We start from the raw sequence: 27,381 nt of genomic DNA, 5'->3' as shown, positions 1-27,381 counted from the left end.
CCTTCCTTCCTTCCTTCCTTCCTTCCTTCCTTCCTTCCTTCCTTCCTGCCTGCCTGCCATTTGGATTTGAACTCATCTTCCTAACTCAGGATCCAGCACTCTATCCACTGTGCTATCTTAGTATGCTAAGCACTGGTACAATTAATAAAAAGAAAGACTATCCCTGCCCTCAAGGAGCTTACAATATAATAGGGGAGACCCTACACTCTGCCTTCTAGTTCTGCCTCTGCTCTTCACCTTTGTTCTTTATCTTTGTCCCTGTCCTTTAAGGGGGTAACTGGTTCTAATCAGAGCTGTGTTCTAGCAGGGCCCGGCTTCTGATCAGGTAGGGGGTTAGAGGCTTGTATTCCTACTTCACAAGCTGTTTGCGGGAAGGATGACGTGGGCAGTTTGGGAGGTTGCACCTAGCCAAAGGAGAAAAAGCTGGAATTGGAAGCAGTATAAAAGGACTCAGATTTGTCTGAGTCAGCATACATCATTAAGGGAGGTACCCATTTATTCAGAAAGAATAAATGTAGTGAAAACCTTCCTGGTTTTCCAATGAATATTATTTATTCCTAGACTAAATATATTTCTCACAATGTATATGAGGTGACATTTGAACTCAGGTTTCCCTTACTGCAAGTCTAGCACTCCAGGTGGCACATGGCTTAAGAGCATTAGAGCGGGAGTCAGGAAGACCTGAGTTCAAATTCCACTTCAGATACATACTACCTATGTAACCTTGGGCAAGCCACATTGTACCTTTTGGCCTCAGTTTCCTCAAATGTAAAATGGGGATAATAATAGCACTTATCTCATAGGGTTGTTACAAGGATCAGATAAGATAACATAGGTATAGCACTACACAAACCTTAAAGCATTATATCAATTCTTCAGTAATCATCACCCAGTAAGCCCTGTCATTTGCCTTGAATCTCAGATCCACTTCATACCAGTTCCACAACCTCAGGTGAAGTCAGTTAACTTCTCTGTAACATACCTTTCTTCTCTGCAAAATGTAGATGATTGTATCCATCCTTGCACAGACGAATTATGGAGTTCAAATTAGATATTGTATGTGAAAGTACTTTCTGGGTGCAAAGCACTTCACATGTGGAAGCTATTATTATTATCGTTATAGTAACATTCTATTGTGCACTTCTTTGTTTGATTTTGAAAAGACTTTTGCCCCCTTGGGGACATTTCCGAGATTTCCTGGTTTTGAAGGGAAGATCTTGATTGTTTTTGAAACACTTTTCTATGACCATGAACTATCTATGCCACTTAACCAGAGATTTTTTAAACATAACTTAATGTTTTCTGACTCAATCAACCAAATATTTAATGTGTGTTTTAAAAAATATGTTATTGTTTTGACTTTTATGGTAATCTGCACGGCATCAAAACTGTTCCCAAGCCAATCCTTTAACTTTTGCTGACATGTAACATCTGCAGGGTGATTGTCAGTCGTGGTTTGTTGGAGTTGCTGGTTGTGCTACCTGAAAAGAATGTTTTAGATAATTTGAAGATGGCTTTGTTCCTATGTATGCAGATGCAGCCTTGCAAGATGTAGTAAAAAAATAAAAGCCTTTATTTTTTAGGGGATAAAAGACTCCATCCTGTCATTGTTTATCCTTCTGACTTTCCTTCTCTTTCAATGATAGGGGCATTTCAAAGCAATGATTGTTTAAAACAATTAACTTGCTTTAAAACTGTCTCATCATTTTGTCATTCTGTTCTCATGGACTCCTGTTCTCATGAAATAGTAGGCTATAGTGTGTCCCCTCTGATAGTTTTCACTATATAGAATTCAATACAGTAGAAATAGAAGATTGTGACTATAACCTTTCTCTTAATTTCTATCTCTGAATCTGTACCTGTGACTATCCACATTTGGATCCATCATTTATGTCTGCCTATATTTACCTCTTTCTCTGCATATAGATCTAAGCTTGTTTTTGAACTTGTGATTCATCCGTTTGGAGCTTTTAGTGTGAAAACTCTCTTTCCCTGCTGTAAATGAGCAGCTTATTTGTAATTTAGAGATTTAGGATATTTCCCACGCACACTAGGGGATTATGTTACTTGTTCATGGTCACACAGATAATTGTCAGAGATAGGACCTGAGCGCTGGTCTTCCTGACTCTAAAGCTGACTGTTTATCCACTCTACTGTGCTGCCTTTTATCTATATGTCTACAATCTAAAGCTATATCTCCATCTACATTAATTGTATCGATCTGCCTTTCATTTATATTTATGTAATCTTGATCTAGATTATGTTGCTGTTATTATATACAAAGTTTTCTTGGTTTTGCTTGATTCACTCTTCATTATTTCATGTAAGTCCTTCCATGTTTTCCTAAAACCAACCTGCTTATCATTTCTTATAGCATAGTAGTATTCTATCATAATCATATCATCTATGATTCCATCATAATCATAATCATATATCACAACTTATTCAGTCCTTCCTGAATTGATGGACCTCTTTTTAATTTCCGGTTCTTTGCCACCACAAAGAGAGCTGCTATAAATATTTTAGAACATATAGATTCTTTTCCTTTTTATCCTGATCACCTTGGAAAACAGAACTAATAGTAGTATTGCTGGGTGAAAGGGTATATATAGCTTTTTATAACTCTTTGGATATAATTCCATACTGCTCTCCAGCATGGCTGGGTCAGTTCACAGTCCCACCAATAGTATATTAGCATCTCAACTTTTCCATATCCCCTCCAACATTTGTCATTTCCCCCTTCTATTACTTTACCAATCTAATAGGTGTGAGATGGTATCTCAAAGTTGTTTTACCCTGCATTTCTCTAATAAATAATGATTTAGAGCATTTTTTTCCTATGACTATATATGTATATACACACACACACACATATATATATATATATATATATATATATATATATATATATATATATAGTTTTTTCTTCTAAAAACTGTCTATTCATATCCTTTGATCATTATTCAATTGGGGAATGATTCATATTCTTATAAATTTGACAAAGTTCTCTTTGAGATATGAGGTCTTTATCTGAGAAACTGTCTATGCATATTTCTCCCTAATTTTCTGTTTTCCTTTTACTCTTGGTTACATTGCTAAATGGATAGCTTATTGAGCTGATTCATAAGGAGGTATATCTTAGATGTACAAAGATGATGGACAATGAGCTATCTCAAACTTGAATAAGAGAAAGAAAATTTGACCCTGGCCAGTTTGAGCGAGCTTGGTCACTCTGCCCTTCCTCCCCTCATTCTGATTTGTACTTAACTGCACGTCCTGTGAAATATCTGTTTTTGCAACATCCATTGTTCATATAGAATCTGTGGAGACCAAACTGCTAGCATTTCTCACAAACCAGTATTATTCAGGTGAATGTGGGCACTGACCATAGTACTTCACAGTCTTTGAAGAACTAAAATTGTGGTTCGCTAAAAGAGCAGTGGAGAGCGAAATAGTGAGAATAAATAGGCTGCAGCATATTACCAATGACAAATTATAACTACATTTCTATTTTATATTTCTGTCATTTGTATGTAGCTTACCTGCATATATCAACACTTATGACTATCTGTCTTTCTATTTCTTTTTCTCCCTCTTTGTCTTTTTCTCATAATCCTTTCCATCTTTCCTACCTCTCTCCCTACTTCCCCCCTCAGCTTCTTTATCTGTAAAATGAGGCATTTTAATAACTCCTGCTTGACAGCGTTAGACTCAAATGAGGTGATATACATTAAATGCTTTGTAAACCTTAAAGTACTAAGTAAATGTTAGCTATTATTATTCATGTTGTTATTATAATATGCTTATTCAAGCCTAAATTGTTTCCTATAATTTTTATTTGTTATATGCTAAGCATACAACCCAAAGATGATTCTACTTCTCTGGAGAATAACTGGGTCTAGGAGATTGAATACCACATGTAAGATGAAATTAATATTTTTTGTATTATAATGGCAAACCCTTCAGTTCAAAAGGTGTAATAGGATGCTTCTGCAAGGAGAAAAGAAAAGAATTCTAACTACTTACATTATGAGGAACTGAAACAAAATCTAAACCAAGGATATGTCTTGGCTTTGGCCCAATAGCATTTTCATTTGATTGTAACTGTATGTTTTCCCCTTCATTTAAAACTCTTATCTAAGTATATTTTCCTCTCAGTAATAAGAATGTGTCAATAACTATGTTGGCTCAGTCAATGCTATTCTCTCTTACTTGAATGAATGTTTTTGTTTGCATCGTTGCCAACTAAAAATGACTTCTTATTGGCTGGCACAATTTTAAGAAATAGATGTGCAAAAAATGTCGATGTTTCTATGTTTTTTTTTCTCCTCTTCAATCTTTAACTTCCTTTCTTCCTTTGCAGTCCCATCTTTTTATCATTGAAATTTTTTTATTTCATTTCTAATTTCTGAAATAAACATTTCCATAATAGAGTAAAAAAACATGATTTCACATAAAACTGCAAATTATGTAAAACCAGCTATTCCTCTTACATCAATAATAATCATGTAAATTTCTCTTTTTTTCTTTTTTTCCTTCCTTCTTCCCTCCAGAGATGGCTGCCATTAGACACAAATATGCACATATATGTAAAATCATTCTATTCATACTCTACTTATCAGTTCTTTCTCTTGATGCAGATAGCATTTTCCTTTATAGGTCCTTTGTAGTTAATAGGGGTATTTGTAATTGCCAAAATGACTTAGTCACTCAAAATTTTTTTTCAGATGTGAAAATTAATTAATTTTTTTTAAAGTCCTCTCATATCATATGTTGGAAGCAAGAATGTTTTATTTTGAAATTATCCAATGACATTTTATAATCTAATTTAGTATAACCTAAGACACCTACCAAGAATATAAATAGCACAAAAAACTTCAAATGGTTTATTTAAAATCACTGCTTATCCCAGATAATTAAAAATAAAAATATGGAGGCAGCAACCTAAACATACGCACACAGAGTTCTTTGAAAGATGTATTTAAATTTATCCCTATATTAACTGTGGAAATATAATTTAACAATATACAAATCACATTTACAGCATAAGGCCCAGTGTTTTTTTAAATCAGCAAATGAAAGAACAATATCATTAGCAAAATATTTAAAAAAAAATAAAGCATGTAGATTTTTTGTAAAAATGTTAAAGAATTAATTCTTTCCTTCTATCAAATGGTCAACTCTGAATTTCAAAGTGTTAGAATAAAGGAAGAATGAACATTCAGCAACATTAGTGGAGAAGCAGTCAGACTATATCAGGGGGCTGAGCATTACTGTTGGCAAGCACAAAATGCAGCTGCTCATTTTTGGAAAGGTAAAAATCGCTGGGGTTTTTGCAGCTGCTGGAGCTATTAGATGGGTATGCTCTCTACAACCCCCACATGCTCTGGCTCACTGGTGACACACCCCAGGACCACCACCCAAGACCATGATCTGGATCCAAGCAGGTCAAAGCAAGAGTGCTTAGCCTCTGAATGTTCACTTGGTCCTCCTGCAATCTGCAGGCCAGGGGCTCTGGAAGCAGTCACATGCAGTGGCCTCCTCTGCTTCTCCCTCCAGGGGTAGCAGCCAGACTGCACTCTTTTATCCACCCCTGAGCCAACCAAGTTCCACACTGACCTTTTAACTTGTCTTTGGCATTTATGAATTGAGAAGTCTGGAAACTGCTACAGCTGCCGGTGATTTACTTTTGTGAAGTCTGCTCTAGCCCCAGCTCATAGAGGCTGCCCTGGGGCTGAAACTGCGGGCTCATGGGAGAGTGCCCTTGGCTCCCAGAGTGCTGTGATGGACTCTTCCTGCCAGCCTTCCAGGTTTCCTTCAGCAGGAGATTTGTTTCTCTCTGTCACTTTGTGGGTCCTGTAGCTCTAAAGTTTGTTAGAGTCATTTTTTACATGTACTGGAGGAGGTGGAAGTGGGAGCCATGTGGAAGTCCTGTTTCTACTCCGCCATCTTGATTCCGCCCCCCCAAGATTATTTTCAATACTCAGAGGAATCATATGAGGCAACACTTTCTCAGCAAGCTGCTCCTTGTGATCCCCAACTTCTTATGGTAAAAGTACACCTGTAAATACCTAAAATTCCCATGAGGACTGTAGGTATCTTGTATGAAATTTGTTATAGAAAGGGTAGAATGTCATAAAGTACAAACCACTTATCCATGTATTCCAAAATCTTTCCTAAGCACAGTAATTAATTTACATGAACAGCAAGTAAAGATGTTTGTAAACATGCATTTTTAATTCTTGGTATCAAAGAATTTTTCATGGATTTGCTAAGGTTGAAAGTTCCTAGATTTGAATGGAAGGGGCTTTTAAAGCTCCATAAACCATTGGTAGAAAACTGTTCTTTATTTTATCTGGTGGTGTTTTAGTTAGTAAATCAAAAATTTTTTTCAGGAAAATTAACGGAATCTAGATAGGCTCCTGCTGTTTAAAGATGGGCAGAGTTCTGGCAGAATTAACTTGACATATTCTTTTTTGGTACATTCCTCAGCAATTAGTAGAACATTGGACAAAAAGTATCTGTATCAGGGTTTACAAATTCTGAGGCTAAACAAAGCAAAATTCTTTGTAATATCACATGCTTGGGTAGTTTGGGCAGAACTTTGAAGAGTCCTTGTAAAAACTGTGATTTCTGAACTATCTCTTTGGAATAAGGAATCAAAATATTGTACCATGACTACACTGACATCATCAAAGAAGGGAATCTTTGTCATTTGATATACATCTGGAGTTACATTTAAAAGTAATTTAAATGTTCCTGGACTTCCTCAGGTATATTCTGATGAGAGTTGAATCCTAGATTACTTAGCTGATCCAACTACTTCCTGAAGCTCTTATATATGCTGTACTTGACTTCAAAGATAAGTTTTCCTTTTTTAAATACAGCATAAACAAAAAGATATCATTTGCAGTCTCAGAGCTCACAGAAAGTAAGTAGTCAGGAGCCAAATATTCAGGATTTGGTAGGCATAAAGAAGGTAAATATTCAAGATTTTGTAGGCATAATGAAGATAAATTTGGATCCCACTGTATGCAAGGAAACTTAGGCTCTTGTTCAGAAGAGTTCATTGATGGCTTACAAAAATCAAAGCCCATTATTTTCCAGGCTTCCATTGTATGCAATATTATATTTTCTGGAGTAAAGTTTCCATGAATCATTTTCACACCACTACATAAAAATGACAATCCTTCAGAAACCTGAAGCAGACCATATTTTGTTTCTACATCATAAAGTTTATAATCTTTAATGTCAGGGGACCCTGTGGAAGGCAGATTTTCCCAGTTCCCACGAACATTGGCTAAACTTGATCATACTGTTTCAGAACAAAATGCCAAGCAGTCTGTGGACTCTTCTAATGGATGCTGAATGGTCAAAGAAGTCGAGGGTGTCGAAGGTCCAACGACTCCTTGTTTTAGAGAATGAATGATTTGGCCCTTTTTGATTTTTTTTTGATATTTGTCAATCAGCTTTTTATCAAAGACAAAATCAGCAACTTCCTGTTTAATTTATTTTTTTGTGCCATTAAAAATCTTCCAAGCTAGTCTATTGCCACCTCTGGCAACATATCGATCGACATCAAACCCCCCCGGTGACAGGATTTTCCATTACTGCCACGGTGATATCAGTTGTTACTTTTGTGACAATACTCTTCCATTTATTCAGCATGGACTCCATGGCTGCAATATTATGCAATTCTATTTACCTGGTCCAGCCAACGCTCCTGAGGGAGCCGTGCAAGGGCTCACTCCCCTTCAGACCTCACCGTGGGACAATCTTCAGACTCTCTGTCTACTGCTACTCCACCACTATCAACTCTGCTTCAGTGGCCACTGCCGCTGCCTGAGCTCCAGGAGCCCATAGGGAGGCGGGCCAAAGTTGTTCTTATAACTATATTACTATTTGCAACGTGTACAGCATTCTCTTGGTTCTGCTAAAATAATGAAAAAAAAGAGATAAACAGAGTCCCAGGTTATCAGACACCATGTTTTATTTGTTGCAATATTTTTTGTTTTGCACTCTCCCCACATCCCCCATGACCCCCTAAACACACATACACACACACACACACACACAGAGGCACTCATGCCTTCAGAATCTGTTGGACCATGTGGCACATTTGCAAATTTTAAAGGACTTATTGTATCTTAGCATTTTTCTTGAGTGAGACTCAACCATTTTATTAGCAGAACTTCATGTTATCTGTAATACCATCTGTCACCTGTTACTTATGACTGAAGGGAAACTTTCCTGTTGAATCACTCTCACAGGTGAAGCAAAGGATGTGAGTCAGTTGTTCACTCCTGGGTACCATTCTGTTGCTACCATTATCTTCAGTGAAGAGGAGGCAGAGGGAGACCCTGGGAAGTGATCGTGACATTAACCAGATGTCCCAGATACTCTTGAATATTCTTACTGCTGTTTGAAGGAAATGAGCAACATGGCACAAGGCCATTTTCTGCAACTCTGGCAGATACCAGTGGCTGTACTTAGTGATAGTGGTAATAAACTGGTTATTCCAGGTTTCAGAAATGTTCTGGAAACCTACTGTTTTCTCTAAAAATTATCATAAAAAGTTTGTAATGATAAAAAAGTTTATTATGAAGAAATGTTTATGATCACTTTTTTATTTGAATAATTTTAAGAATTATAGATTAGTAGATGTTAGAAGCTAGAAGGGGGCTAAGAGATACTTTAATCAGAGAAATACAGATCGAGAGCTGATGGAGACCTCAGAGGTCATCTAGACCAATCTTTTCGTTTGACAGATGAGGAAATGGAAGCCCAGACTAATAAAGTGACTTGCCCAAGGACGTACAGGTAGTAAGGGGCAGAGATGGTGTTTCACTCCCATCAGTCTGAGTTCAGTGTTCTTTCTACTCCATAATATTCAGATGAAGAAACCATAGTCCAATAAGCGGCAAAGCTGATTATTCTTTCTCTTTTGATTCTCTGTTGAATCTTTCTACTCAGTAAGAGGGTAGCAGCTCTCACTTTCTACCTTGTAAGCCTAAGAGCTTGGTTCTATCTTAGTTCAAAAAGCTAGAACACATAGATCATAATGTAAGCAAATAGTTTCATTTTTCTGAGCAATCTCCACAGCTTACAAGTCTGCTTGCTAAATGTTACCTCCACCCTCTTCTTTTCCCTCTCCCATTGCTAAACATACAAAACATATCAGCATGAATGACCTTTAAGATCCAACCTCAACTTAGGCTAGGAAAGTACATGTTGCTCTTTGGGGGTCAGTGGAAAGTTTCCGGCACTGTTCTCCAGTGATGGTTCACTAGGAGGGCCAACTCTATTCTTCCTAAGGGCAGTCCTCTGCTGGACTCTCTCTCAACCAGGAAACTGGACGGTGATACAACCCCTAGATTCAGAGCATGACTTCACGTCATGCCCGATGAATTCTTGGTTTTCCTTCAGGATTTAAAGGATGACCTAATGTCTTGTGGTCTGAGGTTGATTCTATATATTTACTTATATTTCCTTATCCTGTTCTGTCTAGTTTTCCCTAAGTATATTGCTACTCAGCCTTTTTCTTTCTTATTTTTGGATGTTGAGCAAGATGCATTCTTGCTTGTTATATTATATTCTCAGTTATACTGAATTATTTCAAAAAATTTAATTCATAGAATAAAACAAACATTTCCATAACATAGCATAATAAAAAAGATTACACATGAAATTCAAATCTATTATGCACAACTTGCTATTCTTTTAAAATATATAATAAAGTTATGTAAATTTTTTTCACCATAGTTATTGAATTCCATATACTTTATATTTAAGCCTTATGTTATTATAGTATTTCAGGAGTTCATGATTAAATAATCTAATTGTTTAATTCCTTTTACTCTGTAATCATACCAGCCCATGTTCATTTAGCAGGTAGGTGGCACAGTGTACAGAGTGAGCCTGGAATAAGGAAGACCTGAGTTCAAATGTTTCCTAAGACACTAGCTGTACAACCCTGGGCAACCCTGTTTACATCGGTTTCCTCATCTGTAAAATGAGCTAGAAAAGGAAATGGCAAATTACTCCAGTATCTTTGCCAAGAAAACCCCAAATGGGGTCATGAAAGAGGCATGACTTAAATGACTGGACAACAACACATGTTCATTTGAATCCTTAAGATGAAGCCTGTATAGCAATCATTAGCTTCACTGTAGACACTTGTTACTAAAATTCAGTGCCTTTTTTCTTCTTCTGTGGAATCTATCTTAGGTCTGAACTTAGTAAAGGGTCAAATGCCAACCTTTCCCTCATTTAAACATTTTCAAGTGTCTTACATTTGTATACCCCTTTAAGGTTAATTAAACACTTTCCTTTTAACAAGCCTGTGAGCTTTTTTGTTGTTTGGTTGTTTCAGTCACGTCTGACTCTTTGTGATCCCATTTAGGATTTTCTTGGCAAAGATACTGGAGTGGTTTCTCATTTCCTTCTCTAGCTCATTTTACAGATGAGGAACTCAGGCAAACAGGGTTAAGTGACTTCCCCAGGGTCACGCAGGTAGTACGTGTCTGAGACCAGATTTGAACTAGGGAACTAGGGAACAGGAATTTCTTGACTTCAGGCCTGACACTCCACTCTGCTACCTAGCTCTCCATTCCTTTGAAATAGGCAATATATTATAATCCCCATTTTGTAATGAGAAAACAAATGCTCAGAGAAATAAAGATACTTGCCCATGGTCACAAAGTCAGTAAGGGGCAGTTCAAACTTGAACCCAATTCTCCTGATTCCATGTCTTCCCACTATACTGCCGGGGCAACTGATGTCCCTCCTTTGCATTCAGAAGAAAGAGGAGTAATAAAACTGGAATATACTTATATAGTTCTATAGCAGCAAGCACCCCAGCATACCCAGGATGGCTGCTAGCACAGGTTCTTGATCTGCTTTTCTAAAGGAAAGCAACTCGAAAAGTGGTTAACAATCATACTTTAATCAATCAAACATATATCATTTACCTAGTTCAGGGGAAAAAGTCAGCACCCTGAACTTCAGAGAATACAAACAGAAGTTACAAGAGAAAATAAAAAAATTCAGCAGACAGGGCTTCCAGCTGTCTGACCATTACATCTATACCTAGTTAGTTACCAGAGAGAGAAGCACTAACATCTGGGTTTTCAAAGCCAGGGGGCCCAATGGCTGACCAGAGTCTCATCTGGCCAAATCACACAATTCTTCCCAAAGTGAGCCCCAAAGCAAAACCTTGCCTCAGAGGTACATATAGCCTCCTCCGGGGTCAGAGAACATCACAAACCTCATGACCCACTTGACTACAAAGTAACAAAATTCTTGGCTTCCTGAATAACAAGCCTCTCACCACAGGCTCCAGGTGAGCACATGCAGCCTATTAGGGGGCAGAGTATGTTTTCAAATCAGGAAAGGTCCTTAAATTCAACTTAGGCTTATTAAAGGGCAGGGAAGATCTTCACATTTCTATTGTCATTACAAGTTCCTAGGCAGCTCCCAAGTTAATGGAGAGGTTGTGTTCCAAAAGTCTGTTTGTAAGTTGATTGCTTGGAACTTAGACTGTATTATTTCATGTAAACAATGTTATAGATGGTGATTAGGGTTGTAGTCCAGTCCGTACAAATATATTTAAATCATAAATTAGTCAAAATAGTCTTTTTAAAAAAAATTTTTTTATTTTTAATTTTCAACATTCACTTCCATAAGTTTTTAATTTTCTCCCCTTCATTCTCCCCTCCCTCCCCAAGACGACTTGCAATCTATTATGGGCTTTACACATACATTCCTATTAAACACATTTTCACATTAGTCATGTTTCATAGAAGAATTATAACGAATGGGAAAAACCATGAAAAAGAAAAAAAAAAGCTTCGTTCTGCATTCTGACTCTCTAGTTCTTTCTCTGGATGTGGCTGGCATTTTCCATCTTGTGTCCTTTGGAATTGTTTTAGACTCTTGCATTGCTGAGAAGGGCTAAGTATATCAAAATCAATCCTCACATACTGTGAGGTGTTGTGTACAATGTTCTCCTGGTTCTGCTCCCCTCACTCAGCATCAGTTCATACAAATCTTTCCAGGTTTCTGTGAAGTCCACCTGTTCATTTCTTATAGCACAATAGTATTCCATCAGATGCATATACTACAACATTTTTAGCCATTCCCCAATTGATGGGCATCCCCTTAATTTCCAGTTCTTGGCCACCACAAAAATAGTTGCTATAAATATTTTTTGTACATGTGGGTCCTTTTCTTAAATAGTCTTTACAATAACTTGCAGTAACTAAGCTCTCTTTAGTCTTCCTGAATAAGATGTGAACCTGAGCCCCTAACTTGAAAAAGTTCCTGACAACTAGAGCTGCCCCAAAGTGTAGTAGGTTGCTTACAAGGTGGTGATTCTTCTTCCTTGGATGCCTTCAAGCAGAGGCTGGATGTTCACTTACTCAGTATGTTGCAGAGAGGACTTTTGTTTAGTTATAGGTTGGATTTGATGACCCATTCTGACTTTGAGGTTAAATGGCTGTGATTCAGTGACCTACTGAGATCTGAATCTTTGGCCCCTCTGAGCCTGGAGAAAGGAAGGTTCTGGGATGGAAAAGAGGAGAATGGATTGATGGCTGTGACTATGGCAGTGAGAGTTCTAAGTGCAGAGGTAGACTATGGCATGAAAGGGTTTTGGGCATAGGGGTTGTGAAAGCAGGGGTGATAGCAGAGGTAACAATCTTTATCTATGTGTAAATGTCATTCAGAAAGGCAACTATAATGGGCAGAGGGTACTTGGAATCAGGATGACCCAGGTTGGAGTCCTGACCTTGACACATATTAGGAAGTCAGTTAACTTCTCAGTGTCCAGACCACTTTATAAGACTACAGAATGTAGAACAATTGAAGATTCTTCATTGGTAAAGAGAGTTTCCTTACCTGGAGTTCTCTGATCTCGTAAAATTATAGCTTTAGACTCCCCCAACCCCTCAAAATATATCATTTATAAAGCTAGTGATCACTGTAGCAAAGTATTACTGCTAAATAAATCCTTCAGTCATTCATTTCTTATTCAATTTCTTGTGCCTATGGTTGATGAAGGGTTATTTCCTAAAACACACTTTCTAGTATAGTTTTCAATGGCTTGAAAGACAAAACTCCCAAGGCATTAGAGCTTTCCAGATGTGTAGTATATGTCTTCCATTGAAGATCTGTGGGGATTATTTTCCCCCCAGAAGTATTGACTCTTCCTGGCCACATGAATCTCTCCAAATTCCTTAGCTGTGTTTCAGAGCCAACTAGAGTGGCTAAAGGAAGCAATGACCCATCTATGTAGCAGCTGCAGCCATTAGCTAATAGGATATGTATCCCAATTACCCATTTATTTTTTTGCTTAGTCATCTTTCAGACAATGGCATTTTCGAGTCCAAAAGATCTGTGTGTGTACATGTGTGTGTGTATATATCATATATATATATATATACATATATATGTATATACCTATATGCCAATTTAGGGAGTATAGGGTCTTCAGGGAAGGCTAACACCTCTGGTGCGAGGGCTTGCGCTGCTCTTTTCAGGGCTGCTCATTCACCTGTGGTGCTCACCTTCACAGCACTCTCACCTGTGGCTCCAAGAAGTTGTAGCATCTGCAGTGGCCATACCCTGGTAAAACCATTTTGGCAGACAAACCAAACCAGATTGAGAGTAACCAACAGGCCTCAAATCTGTTGGTGAGTTGGGGGGGGGTGTCTACCCCAAGCGTGGGGAGACTTCCTCCGGCGGAATGGGTAGATAAAAACAATCTGTTCCAATGTCCACAAAGACAACTTGAAGCAGGTTCTGTGGTCAGACATGAAAGACACCAAAGTCATCCACTGCACCCTGGCTTGTCATTCTGACTTGCCACTGTTCAGTGACTCTGGAAGTGAGAGTGAAGCTGACGACTTTGTGCAGTCCTGCCTCATTTAAATCCAATTCGTGCAGGAGTCAAGATGTCATCCCATGATTTCACTGGTCCTCTTCAAAAGTGAAGGACAAGCAACAGTATATCAATCCACATGTATGTTGAGGTCAAGGAAAGAAAAATAATAATGACATACTTATATGATACTTTAGGGTTGGCAAAGTGTTTCTCACACAGCGACCCTGCGTGTTAGGTAGTACAAGTATTTTGATAACCATTTTGTTGATGAAGAAACTGAGAGATGAAGTGTCTTCTCTGTGATTACATAGTATCTAAATTAGGGGTGGCTAGGTGGCATAGTGAGTGCCCTGGAGTCAGGAGGACCTGAGTTCAAATTTGGCCTCAAACACAACACAAAAACTAGCTGTGTAACCTTGGGCAAGTCACTTAACCCAAATTGCCCCCCCCCCCCCCAAAAGCAAAAAAACAAAAAACAAAAAATGTAACAGTATCTAAAGCAAAATTCAAACCTGTTTCCTGGCTCCAAGTACTGTGCTTTCCCTACCTACTGTACCTCTCTGCATCTCAAAGAAAGTATAACCAATGACTCTGTCTATATGACCCCAAACATTTGGATGGAATAAAAATAAATAAAATACCAATTTGAAAGGAATTTATAAAATACGCAATATTTACCATCACTCTGAGCACCAGAGAGGATGAAATCAAATATGGAGTGGTGAAGTATGAATTCTACAATTAAGTGCTGAGAGAATTGACTTCAGAGGACTTTGGCCCAAATCTTTTCTTTGACATTACCTGTGTGACTCTTGGGCAAGTCACCTCATTTTCATAGGCCTCTGTTTTCTGATCTGCAAAATAACGGGGTTGAATTAGATGGTTTCTTAGGGCCATTCCAACTCTAGACAATGATCAATTATCACCACAGAATTGTATCCATGAGGCAAGGAGAGTGAGTCCTGAGCTGAACTTGAAATAAAGACTGTGGATTGGCAGAAAGGATGGGGAGATCATCCAAGAAAAAGGAACGGGAAAGGCTACATGGGTATGAACATGGAGTTCCAGTGTGAAAGGAAGGTTGTCTGCCCAGGCCAGAGTACAGCTACTCTCCTGGAGTAGAATGTAGTGAGGCAAGAGGTTGCAGAAGAAGGATGAAACCCATTGACAGACGATCTTAAGTGCCAGAGTAAGACAGCTTTAAGTAGTCAGATGTTTGGCATCTCATAGATACTATCCAGTTCTTTAAATTAGAATTTTCTGTTTCATATGGATGTTTATCTGGCATAAATGTGGCAAATGAGAGATTTTATAATGAAGCTTTCCTTCATGTTATGTGAAACAGCCTCACCTGGTATTTTCTGTGGTTTAATTCAGACCAGAACAAATTCTCAACCTAGAATAATGGGATGATCAAAGATATAGAACTAGCAGGGAACTTGGAAGTCATCTAGTCCACCTACCCTCATTGTTCAGAGGAGAAAACTGAGGCCCCAAGAAGTAAAGGGAATTGCTCAAGGTCACACACAGATGGTAGGTATCCACTACACACATCTTGAAACAGTGTATCATTGCTGTTTACAATTACCCTTTATCCATTATCCGATTTGGGTGAATCCTAGGGGCATCAAAGGTTCATCAAACATCTGGAACAATTTTTCACAAATTTTGGAATCACTAAAACCAAAATGTGTCCTGCCAAGCACCCCTTTTCTTTCCCCTCACCACTTCCCAGGCCACTTCATTTAAAAAAATATATATTTTAGAGAACATTAAATCCATATGTTTTTATTCACTTTAGTGCATGGCGTCAACATTTTTCAAAGAGTTATTTGGCATCTACAAAGCCTTTGGGGGAAAAAAAAGAACTCTCTAGCAACTTGTTTCTTAAAACATGGATATCACACAAAAATACTAAACAGCAAAGACAGCATTGGTTAAGAGACTGAATGGAATTTAAATTCTGATGTCTGCTCCCCCACCCAATTTTCAGTCCCTATTCTGGATTGAAAGAAATAAGACTGTAAAATTCTGTATCAAATAGTCTACCAAAATATATCCAGACCAGAGGAGGACTATTAAGAAACCAGACCCCACATTTGAATGAAATGCTTTGTTTCTTCAAGTAGAAGGTTATCCTCTACTTCTTTCCATACTTTCTAGGATCATTGTGGGTGCTCCCCTCTGCAAATCTGACTCACAATCCTTCTAAAATTGAGTATACCATCTTTGTGAATTAGTGTGCCTGAAAAATTCATCACGCCATGGCTAAGCAGATTAGGACAAACAAAGGGACAGGCTGTTTCTTGGTTGGTAAACAGGAAATCCATTACTGTGCTCTTATTTCAGGTCTTTCCAACTCAGAGGACCCTGATAGAGCTTGCTTTCTCCCGGCAGAGTCTTCCTGGACTGATAGTCACTTCCCTGCCACAATGAGTCAGTCAACAACCATTTATTAAGTGCCTATTATGTTCTAGGCAGGGTGCTAAGTATCCTTTATCCAATAGAAGAATAAGGCATCCCTTATTTCACAAAAATCCATATTAAAGACTTTTGTGGTGACCTATCACATTGTATCATTTCTTTTTTCAGAGAACCTAAAGAATAAGGTAAGAAAAATAAAAAAAGATAAAATAATAAAAACAACAACTAGCATTTATATTGCACTTTTAAGGTCTGCAAAGAGACATACATATTATCTCATTTGATCCTGACAACAATCCCTGTGGGGTAGGTGCTATTATGATCCCCATTTTACAGCTGAGGAAAAGGAGGCCTAGAGGTTAAGTGACTTGCTCAAGGTCACATAGCTAGTAAGTGTCTTAAGTTGGATTCAAACTCAGATCTTGTTGACTCCATGTATAACTTTCCTACTTTCTGTGCCACTTAGCTGCCTAATAAAATGTAAAAATAGAAGTAAGAATCCATGAGAGAAATCATACCAATTTCATAGTTTTAGAGATGCAATGGTACTAAGAAGAAATCTAATTCAATTCCCTTAATTTCAAAGATGGAGAAACAGAGGTCCAGAGAAGTTATTTGCCTAAGACTATAGTGGGAGTGACAGAGGCAAGGATTTGAACTAAGGTCCTCTGATTCCAAAGTCTTTATTCCTTCCCCTATCCGTAAGTTAGTTAAGTCTGGAACACAGGATATGTGATGTAACTTTGCCTACAGACTTGAGTCATGAAATGGGAATGAAGATACACATTCAGCAGTAGTAATATTATAATACATCATAGTATTTTTACTACAATAGTACTTTTAGGGTTTACAAAACACTTACCTTAGTTGATTCCCACAATGATCCTGTGTGGTAGGGTAGCATAAGAATTGTTGCTGTTCAGTTGTGTCTATTTGTGACCCCATTTGGGGTTTTCTTGGCAAAGATGCTGGAGTGGTTTGCCATTTCCTTCTCTAACTCGTTTGACACATGAGGAAATTGAGGCAAACAGGGTTAAGTGAGCTGTCCAGCAAGTAAGTGTCTGAGGTCAAATTTGAACTCAGATCTTCCTGACTCCAGGCCTGTTGTTCTGTCCACTGTGCTACCTAGCTGTCCTAGTATAAGAATAATTATCCCTATTTTAGAAGTAAGGAAATAGAGACTTACTGAAATGGTGAATGAAGTGATTTATGCAAGGTTGTTAGTAGACCTAGGACTAGATTTTGGGTCTTCTGATTATTAGTAGAGTGCTTTTTCTACTAATCTGCTCTTCCCCTCCCCCAATGATAATAAAAACATACACATATATGTGCACATATGTATAAAATTAGATACATTTATAGTCATACATATATCCTCTACAATAGAATGTCATCTTATATATAATAAAATATATCCTACAGATATTTATACAATAAAATATGTATATATGCATGCACAAAGATAATTAATACATGTATAAATACATACATATGAAATTAAATTCACTTGCAATCATATACTATCCTCTATATAAAATATATAACCTCATATGGGATATAATATATTCTATGAAATATGTATGTATATGCACAAAGATAATTCATATACATATATGTATGTACATACAAAATTAGATTCACTTGCTGTCATATACTTGTCCCTTCTTTACTATAAAATATATAACCTTATATGCAATATAATATATGCTATATATATATATATACATACATACATACAAATTTTTTTTTTTTGCCTTTCGGAGGGCAATTGGGGTTAAGTAACTTGCCCAAGGTTACATGGCTAGGTTTTGTGTGTGTGTGTGTGTGTGTGTGTGTGTGTGTGTGTGTGTGTGTTAAGTGTCTGAGGCCGGAACAGAACTCGGGTCCTCCTGACTCCGGCGCCCGCACTTTACTCACTGTGCCATCTAACTGCCCCTTAAGTTGAGGGTCTATTTTTTTTTTTTTTGCTTTTTGGAGGGTAATTGGGGTTCAGTAACTTGCCCAAGGTCATATGGCTAGTTTTTTTGTGTTAAGTGTCTGAGGCCAGATCCGAACTCTGGTCCTCCTAACTCCAGGGCCAGTGCTCTACTCACTGCGCCACCTAACTGCGCAAAATATTTTTATATACATTTGTGTGTATATCCCCACACACATTTTTAGCTCTTATGGCACCCTGGGCTTATAACTTAATAACCTTTGACTCTTCCTTCTTACCTTACCCTACACTTTCATTCACTTGCCAAGTCCTGTGATTTTCATTCCACTCTCTGCATCACAGAGGGTCCTTCCTTTACATGCCCATTGTGGTCATTTCTACTTCATTTCTTCTTAGAGTCTATATTATAACAGTCTCCCAATTGGTCTGTCTGCATAACATTTGCTCCCTTTCCAATCCGTCATCCTCACAATGGTGAGTTAATTTCTTCTCCAAATTTCTTTTAGCACTTTACCCGGACTTCTCCTTTGCTTTTATTTCATTCTCCCTTGGATCATAGTTATCCATACCTTTGTCTATTCATTTAGATTGTATACCCCTTAAAATAGACACTGTACTGTATCTCTTTTTGTGTTCTCAGCATCCAGCATAGTAATGATAGTGGGCTGCACTGTGTTGGCTAGCCCACAGAAAAAGACATGCAAACAGAAAAGTCCAAGAGGGAACCAAAGGACTAATTGTGGACATTTATAGAACACTTTAAAGTTTACAAAGAACTTTACATAACAACCAATTAATCACTCAGTATGTATTAAATACCTTCTATGATGCCGGTGTGTGGCGCATCAACAATGAAACAGTTCCTACCCTCAGAGCACCTATAGCCTGTCAGAGGAAACAATATGTATACCTGTAAGTCAATGGAAAATACATGCAAAATAATTCAAAGTAATTTAGGTAAAAGGGATCACTATCAGTTAGAAAAGGCCTAGTGTAGTGTAAGAGATGATGACTGACCTGAGGTTATTTCATTTGATTGTCACAATATCCTGCGAGGTTAATATAATAAAATTATATATTTTAAATATATTAAATTAAATATATTAATATATATTACATATAAAATGCTATTATTTTCCCCATTTACCCTGCATCTCATCTCCAGCAAGTATGTGAAGCAAGATTATAACTGAGGTCTGCCTGACTCCATGAGTTGAAGCTATTCTTTTTATGCAAAGTAGAAATGAAAGCTCCATACAAGACAAGTAGTTCTTTTCCAGTAATCTCTTTTGTATCATTTCCATATGCCAAAAATCCCTGTCCTACCACATTTGAGAGAAGCAGTGTGGTTTGGTAGAAAGAGAGCTAGGCTTGGAGTAAACAGAGGCCTAATCTGCATGTTGCTTCAGATACTTGCTAATTTTACAAGCAAAGATAAATCCTTTCACCTCTTCAAGCCTCAGTTTCCCCATCTGTCAAATGGAGATAACAGTGCCCATAAGGCCCACCTCGTGAACATTGTTGGGAGAATCAAGTGAGATTATACATCTAAAGTACTTTGTAAATCTTAATGTGCTAAATGAATGCCAGCTACTATGCATATGCAGAAAACCCTTCCACACCACACAAATTAAAGCTTTAGATAACTATTTTTGTGGTCAGTCCTTTTTCTTTAAATTCCAACTTCTGTTTATCTCTTAGCAATATCTATAATTCTTCATCATCTCTTATTTCCTATTTCCTTCTTTTTTCCCAGGCGGGCCCACTCTTGTCCCAAATAACCACTAGCTAAGCCTTGGAATTCTGACTCATTCTCTACCAAGCCTGGGTTTCAGTAAAGAATAGAACAAGATTTCTCACAAGCCTGTCTGAAGCTACCAGGTGTGTTATCAACCATTTCATCCTTGGACTTAAGCCAATTCTGATCCAGGCCCTGAACTCAGAAATGTAAAAACAAAAGACTTAATCTTTTTTTTTTTTTTTAGGAGAGATATTTGCTATATTCTGAAGTCAATGAAGTACTCATTTAATTGATTTGTATTCCCATCTGATTAGTATGGTTAGAAATTAATAGTTCATGGTTGTGATGAAAAGAATGCTGAGTTAGTTCAACACTGGCTATGGAGTCAGAGTACCTGTGTTCAAATCTCACCTTGGATGCTTACTACTTTTTCTGTCCTTGGGACACTTTATCTCCCCAGGCCTCAAGTTCCTCTTCAAAAGAGCAAGGTGTACTAGATGAACCTTTGAGTTCCTTCTCAGTTCTAGATCTGTGATTTTATGGTCCTGTGATTCAAAGCTCTTTTGAGCAATACACAAATGTCTGCTGTGAGAATGTGAATTCCTGGATCATGTTTCCTTTCTTTGCTTAGCACAGCACCTTGTTGTTGTGTAGTCATTTTTCACTTGTGCCTGATTCTTGGCAATCCTCTTTGGTTTCCCTGGCAAAGATACTAGAATGGTATGCCATTTCCTTCTCTGGCTCATTTTAGGGATGAAGAAACTGAGGCAAACAGGATTAAGTGAGTTGCTCAGGGTCACACAGCGAGTGTCTGAGGTCAGATTTGAACTCAGGAAGAGGAGTCTTCCTGATTCTAGACCTAACATACTATCCACTGTGCCACTGAGCTGCCCAGAATAGTGTCTAGTAGTAAGTAAAAGCCTAATTAATGGTTGTTGACTGACTCATCTGAAACATCTTGTCCTAATGAAGCATGAAATAGCAGGGAATCTTTTTCACATCGAAATTGTAGATGTCAAAGAGATGAAATAGCTGAGAAAAGTAAAAAGTTTCACCTGATATTGGAGATGAAAATGAGTCTAGAGGGAGAAAAATAGCAATGTTTGCTTGGCTTTTTTTTTAATTTATCAAAAAATTTTTTAAACAATTGTTTTTAAAACTTTGAGTCCCAGATTCTCTGCCTTCTGCCCTCCTCACCCACCCCCACTGACAAGACAAGCAATTCAATATAGGTCATACATATATAGTAATGCAAAACATTTCCATAGTAGTTATATTATGAAAGACTAACTGTATTTCCTTTCATCCTATCCTGACCCCCACTTATTCTATTTTCTTCTTTGACCCTGTCCCTTTTCAAGAGCATTTGCTTCTAACTATCCTTTCCCCCAATCTGCCCTCCCTTCTATCACCCCTCTTCTTATCCCCTTCTCCCCTGCTTTCCTGTAGGGTAAGATACCCAATTGAGTATGTATGTTATTCCCTCCTTAAGCCAAATCCAATGTGAGTAAGGTTGACTCTTTCCCTTTTACCTTTCTGCTCTTCCCCTCCATTGTAACAGCCTTCTCTTGCCTCCTTTATTTAAGATAATTGTAGCGGCAAGCACCCCAAGCACATCCTCGGGGTTTGCTGCCCATACAGGTTCTTGGATCTGCTTTGTCAAAGGAAAGCAACTCAAAATGGGTTAACAAGCTTACCTTAATCAGCCAGACATATATCGTTTACCTTGTTCAGGGGAAAAAGGTCAGCACCCCAAACTTCAAAATATACAGGCAGAATTATCAAGACATTAACAGATCAAGTAGACAGCTTTCCAAACTGTCCAACCATTACATCCATACCCAGTCAACATCTGGGTTTCCACATCTGGGTTTTTCAAAGCCGGGGGACTCTCAACAACGGCTTCCCAGAATTCAGATCAAATCACAGAACACTTCTCAAAGTGAGTCCCAAAACAAAGCTACACATCAGGGCTTATATAGCCTTCTCCTGGCTCAGAGAATGTAACAACCTTATTGACTCACTGGCCAATCAAGAAGTATCTACTGAAAAACAAGCCTCCCTCCCCAGGCTTCAGGTGCATTTTAGCCTAGGGGCAGGGAAGATCTTCCAAATTTGCATTCCCATTACATTCAGCCCCAAGATCTTTCAGGCCCATAGCATAGACAATTTACTTTTGAATTAGCTCTGAACATTTCTTAGGTCACATTTTCAAAGTACAGAACTAAAGTTACCAAAGTGGCCACTGGCCCTTAAACAAACACAAAGTACATAGATAGCATTATCACTTCAATTCAAAACAAGAGTTCAGATAAAGTTCTGGGGGGAGGGGAGTGTTCTTCCCCTCACACAACTCCAGCCTCTGCTTTCAAGTACAAAGAGGGGGCTGGGCAACAAAACCAACAAGGTGGGGTCCCTGGGGATCCAAGGCACTTCATCCCACCCACCATAGTCACAAGTCCATTCTCCCCCAGGGTCCCAAACTGTGGGATGCAGCCAGGAAGCACATTCAGTGCCCCTGCTTTGCTGCTCAGTTCTTATCTTTTCCTGTGGCTGAATTCCGAACTCCTGGGCTCCTCCTCCCGCAGGCGGCAGCCGCTCCTGGCTTCTGCCCAGGTCCCGATGCAGGCAGCTCACCATTCCCGCTCTCAGCTCAGCGAAGTCTGCATGCAGGCCATTCTTCTCTCCTGCTCCATGGCTCCACAGAGTCACAGCTACCACAACTGGGAAACAAACAGTTATCCCAGCCCCCATACTTTCCTTTTACTCTGCAGATCCTAAAGATTCCCCTGTATTGGCTTGGTTTTCAAATTGATTGTGTTAAAACCCAGAGCTTGTTAATCCCACCTGTGGGATGGACTTGCTGATGTGAAAAGAAAGTCCTGAACTGGGAGGAACGGGTGATGTAGATTTGGAGAGACAAGAGAGAGGCAGAAGGACTTTTTTGGAAGCAGCACCTCGTGGAGGCAGAGAGAGAGACTGAGAAGGATTGTTGGGGGACACTTTGAATCGCCCTGGACTTTTGAGACCTGCCCCCTGAGCTGCCAAGGACTGAAGAGACATGGCTGTTTTGCTGGTACTTTGTCTGTCTGTTTTGATGTTGTTTTGCCAGATTTGTCCACTGGTGAAAGACAGTCCTTTTGTTGAAGAAGTCCTGGAACCTGGCTGTTGGCTAAGAAGCCCTGAGACTGTCCTGCAGACAGAGAGTGAATACTGTCCACCGGTGAAGGACAGTGCTGTTCTTGCAGGGGTCTGGAGACTGTCCTGCAGACGGAGTGAATACTGTCCACTGGTGAAGGGCAGTGCTGTTGTTGCAGGGGTCTGGGAACCTTTCTGTTGGTTCAGAAGCCCTGAAGAAGGATTTTCTTGTTGTATGTTTACAAAAATCCTGGGAGAGGGTTTTACTAACGTTTTCAGGGGTTCTAGTACTGTTCTACAGACAGAGGATGAATTAATGAAGGGACTGGCAATGTATCTTGTGGCCTTGCTAAGCCTTGTCTCCCCAGGAACTAAGATTGCTGAGAACTTGCCTCGTGTCAAGATGAAGCAAAGACCTCCATTTGGGTATTAAGTGCTGTGCTTAAAATTGATGTAATTCTGGGGTAGATTCAATTGTGATCCAGGGGTGGGGAACTTTTGACCTTTTTGTGTTCCGTGGTTGAACAAATGAATGTAGTTTACTTATGTTTGGAAACTAATCTCCATTTGAGAAGAGGGGCTTTGTGGTGGACTAAATGAAGGTATAGCCTAGGGGTGGAGTAGTATTTAGAACAGGGACTTTGTAATTGATTGAATGATTGGAAGGTCCTGGGGTGGGGTACTACTTGGAGATTATTTAATCACACTTAGTAAATGCTGTATTTTGAATGATGTCATGTTTTGATCTTCTCTGTTCTTGGTTTGTCACTGAATAAAATGGAGAGCACCTATGCTGGTATTTTGAACCTTGGGAAGTTTCCTTTCCTTGGCATTACATTACAATAATCCACCCCATTCTATCTCTCCCCCCTCTCCTTCTCCCAATATATTCCTCTCTCACCTTTTAATTTTATATTTTGATATCATCCCTTCACATTCAACTCACCCTGTGCCGTCTATGTATACATGTACATACATATATAGATATGCAAATATATATACACCCACCTATATATACATATATGTATGTATAATATGTGTATGTGTGTGTGTGTGTGTGTGTGTATAAAATCCCTTCAACTATTCTCATATTGAGAAAAGTCTCATGAGTTACAAATATCATCTTTCCATGTAGGAATGTAAATAGTTCATCTTTGATAAATTTCTTATGATTTCTCTTTCCTATTTACCTTTTCATGCTTCTTTTGCTTCTTGTATTTGAAAATCAAATTTTCTGTTCAGCTCTGTTTTTTTTTTCATCAAGAATACTTGAAAGTTGGGGTGGCCAGGTAGCACAGTGAGTAAGAGCACTGGCTCCAGTGTTGGGATGACCTGGAGATTGAGTCCCGGGCTCAGACACTTAGCACCACACCCAGAAATAACTGGCTGTGTAACCTTGAGCAAGTTACTTAACCCCAATTGCTTAGGGGCGGCCAGGTGGCTCAACGAGTAAGAGCACCAGCTCCTGTGTCGGGATGACCTGGATCAAATCTGGGCTCAGATACTCAGCACCACACCCAGAAATAATTGGCCGTGTAACCTTGAGCAAGTTACTTAACCCCGATTGTTTAAAAAAAAAAAAGAATACTTGAAAGTCCTCTATTTCATTGAATTTCCATATTTTCCCCTGAAGTATTATATTCAGTTTTGCTGGGTGGGTGATTCTTGTTTTCAATCCTAGATCCTTTGATCCCTGGAATATCATATTCCAAGCCTTTCAGTCCCTTAATGTAGAAGCTGCTAGATCTTGTGTTATCCTGATTGTGTTTCCCCTATACTCAAATTTGTTTTTTCTTGACTGATTGTAATATTTTCTCTTTGAGCTGGGAATTATGGAATTTGGCTATAATATTACTAGGAATTGTCTTTTTGGTATCTTTTTCAAGAGGTAATCTGTGAATCCTTTCAATTTCTATTTTTCCCTCTGGTTCTAGAATATCAGGGTAATTTTGCTTGATAATTTCTTGAAAGATGATGTCTAGGCTCTTTTTTTTGATCATGGCTTTCAGATAGTCCAATAATTTTAAAATTATCTCTCCTGGATCTATTTTCCAGGTTAGTGGCTTTTCCAATGAGATGTTTCACATTGCTTTCTATTTTTTCATTTGCTTTGATTTGTTTTATAGTATCTTGATTTCTCATAAAGTCATTAGCTTCCATTTGCTCCAATCTAATTTTGAAGGAATTATTTTCTTCAGTGAGCTTTTGAAATTCTTTTTCCATCTGGTCAATTCTATTTTTTAAGGCATTCTTCTCCTCATTGGCTTTTTGGACCTCTCTTGCCATTTGAGTTAGTCTATTTTTTAAGGTGTTATTTTCTTTAGTCAGGCTGTTAACTCATTTTTCATGATTTTCCTGCATCATTCTCATTTCTCTTCCCAATTTTTCCTCTACTTCTCTTACTTGATTTTCAAAATCCTTCTTGAGCTCCTCTGTGGTTTGTAACCAATTCATATTTTTCTTAGAGGCTTTTGATGCAGGAGTTTGACTTTGTAGTCTTCTTTTGGTTCTATGTTTTGATCCTCTTTGTCCCCCCAAAAAGATTCTATAGCCTTATGGTGCTTCCTCTGTTTGCTCATGTTGCCACTCAATTACTTGACTTTTGAGCTCTTTGCCACGGTAGAACTCTACTTCTAGGGTGTAGAGAGCTGTGTCCCAAACTTCTGGGGTTTTGCGCAGCTTCTGTCAGAGCTTTTTCCAGGCATCTGTCTCAGAACTATGAGAATTTACTCTCCACAGCTCCAACAAGCTCTGCTGCCAGCACTCCTCACCCCAGGTCTACCACCCAAGATTGCAACCCAGATCCAAGCAGGGCAAAGCAAGAGAATCCTGCCGCAGCACCAGTAAGAGATTCCTGCAAATGCCATCTGGTTTGCCACTTGGTCCCCCTACAATTTGTAGGCCTAGAGCTAGAAGCAGTAGCAGCAGCAGCAGCAGTTACAGCCTACTTCACCTCTGCCACCCTGGGGGTGAGGGCCAGACCATGCTTTTCTCTCACCCAGTTCCAGCAGAGTTCCCCCATTGACCTTTTATTTTCTCTTTGGCATTTATGGGTTGAGAAGTCTGGAAACCATCACAGTTGCCAGTGATTCACTCTCCTGAAGTCTGCTCTGGTGGGTCTCTGCTACAAGTCTGGGCCGGTGTGACTCATGCTGGACTGTTCTCAGCTCCCAGCCCTGTGTGATAGACTGTTCCTATTGGCCTGCCAGGCTGACTTCAGTGGGATATTTGTTTCTCTCGGTCACTTTGTGGGTTCTGTAGCACTAAAATTTGTTTAGAGTCATTTTTTACAGGTATTGGAGGTGGCTGAAGCAGGAGGTCAAGCAAGTTCCTGCTTTTACTCTGTCATCTCAATTCTGCCCCCATAGCAGTGTTTTCTAACTGAAAAAAATGCTAGTATTTTAAATTTGTGACTTTAACCAAGTTTTCATTATTATAAAATGAAATTTTGGACTGATAGCCAAAAATGGATTAACTAACTTTTTTTTCCTTTACTAATGCATATAGTCTGCTTTAAGAAAATTTAAAATGTAACAATAATCATACTATGTGAATATAAAATTCTTCTTTGTTTTATAAAACAAATTAATAAGTAGCAAGCAGTATGATTCATTGGAAAGAACATTGTCTGTAGAGCCAGAATATCTGGGTTTGATTTATGGATCTGCGACCACCTGTGAGACAACTTCTAAGGACTCTGTGAGTACAACTTAGAATTGGAAGGGAGGGACCTTGCAGGCCATGGAGTCCAACTCTCTCATTTTACAAACAAGGAGACTGAAGCCCATAAATGTGATTTATTCATAAAAGACAATCTGTGAATTTTTTTCATATGACTCTAGATAGCTTTGATTTCTTTGAAAACTGCCTGTTCATATGTTTTGACCATTTATCAATAGCAAAATGATTTGTAGTCTTAAAATTTTGACTCAGACAAGTTTGACTATAGTGCTCAACTCATGAACTTGACTTAGCATTAAAAAAATGCTCCTAATCACTATTGATTAGAGAATGCAAATTAAAACAACTCTGAGGCACCACCTTACACCTATCAGATTGGCTAATATGACAAAAAAGGAAAATGATAAGTGTTGGAGGGGATGTGGGAAAACTGGGGTGCTAATGCACTTTTGGTGGAGTTGTGAACTGATCCAACCATTCTGGAGAAGAATCTGGAACTATGCTCAAAGGGCTAACATATCTTTTGATCCAATACTACTACTACTACTACTACTACTACTACTACTACTACTACTACTA

The 27,381-nt window shown here is 38.6% G+C and overlaps 1 protein-coding gene and 1 pseudogene across 3 annotated transcripts in view; one reads left to right on the top strand and one right to left on the bottom strand.

Moving 5' to 3' along the window:
- The window catches only part of LOC138145372 (protein FAM9A-like), a 650,020-nt gene that overhangs the window by 115,797 nt on the left and 506,842 nt on the right, over positions 1–27,381 (top strand). The window lies entirely within an intron of this gene.
- LOC138145416 (SCY1-like protein 2 pseudogene) lies at positions 288–7,677 on the bottom strand (annotated as a pseudogene).

The sequence above is a fragment of the Petaurus breviceps genome, unplaced genomic scaffold (genome assembly GCF_028583685.1).
Source record: "Petaurus breviceps papuanus isolate PSGF00001 unplaced genomic scaffold, PetGlider_PUasm1.0 90734, whole genome shotgun sequence".
NCBI classification, from domain to species: domain Eukaryota; kingdom Metazoa; phylum Chordata; class Mammalia; order Diprotodontia; family Petauridae; genus Petaurus; species Petaurus breviceps.
This window is presented reverse-complemented; position numbering and strand designations above follow the sequence as displayed.